Genomic DNA, 857 nt, shown 5'->3' with positions numbered 1-857 from the left:
TATGCTCTATCCACTGAGCTAAACCGGTTTCAGCAGATGCAAACTTTTGATGTAAATTTATTTCATTGTCAACTCTCATGCTAAAGCTGGGAGGCACAAATGTTCATAGTTCAGTTAAGTGATACAAACAAAAAGCTTCAGTTTCTCTCAGATGCAAATCAGAAACCTCCATCCACGTCTCTTACAGTAGTATGTCAGACTTGATTGTCTTGCTAGGTCACTTCTTTCCTTTCCCTTTTTTACCTCCCTCTCCTTGCTGAAGAGTTTGGTCACTGCCTCCTGTTTTTTGTGTCCTTGTTTTTAGTTTAGGAATCATTTCCGCTGCATACAACATTACTGACTTATGTGATGGGAATTGTACAAGACAGAGGCTGCCATCTTCCTGTTTTAGTTGAACCCCGACTCTGCTCCTGTACTGAGCATCAGGATTCCATTCTCTGGAGTACATTTTGTTTTTCTCAAGAAATGCGTTAAGTCCAAATGCTGAGCACACATCTTGAATCTCTGTAGCTGTAGGATTTTCAACAGCCTTACTTATGGGGATTCGCCTGCCCTCCGCGGTGGTCTTCTTGTTATTTAAATAAGCAGGGTATATACAAATAAACCTGTCCTGGTCGGCCATCTCCGCCTGTGCCCACTGGGGTGAGACCCGCCGGGAAGGGTATTTTTCTATTAAGTTGATCAGGAAAGGCCTTTGTAATGGGCAGTTTAGACAGATCTAAAGACAGTGAGGGAGTCAGCTATGTTGATATTAAGAAGACCATTCTAGTAGAGGGAATAGTCAAGTGCAAATGCCCTAAAGGGTAAGTGTAGCAGCAAAGGCTGGCAGAATGAGGAAAGAGAAGGGTCAGAAATGG

General features: G+C 42.9%; 1 pseudogene; it reads right to left on the bottom strand.

Moving 5' to 3' along the window:
- Nucleotides 1–217: 217 nt before the first annotated feature.
- Nucleotides 218–622, bottom strand: LOC139006363 (signal recognition particle 19 kDa protein pseudogene; annotated as a pseudogene).
- Nucleotides 623–857: the final 235 nt, after the last annotated feature.

Source organism: Myotis yumanensis, unplaced genomic scaffold, assembly GCF_028538775.1.
Source record: "Myotis yumanensis isolate MYYU_CA2020_CCGP unplaced genomic scaffold, mMyoYum1.0.hap1 SCAF_3, whole genome shotgun sequence".
NCBI classification, from domain to species: Eukaryota; Metazoa; Chordata; class Mammalia; order Chiroptera; family Vespertilionidae; genus Myotis; species Myotis yumanensis.
Note: the sequence above shows the minus strand (reverse complement) of the source record. Positions and strands in the feature narration are given on the sequence as shown.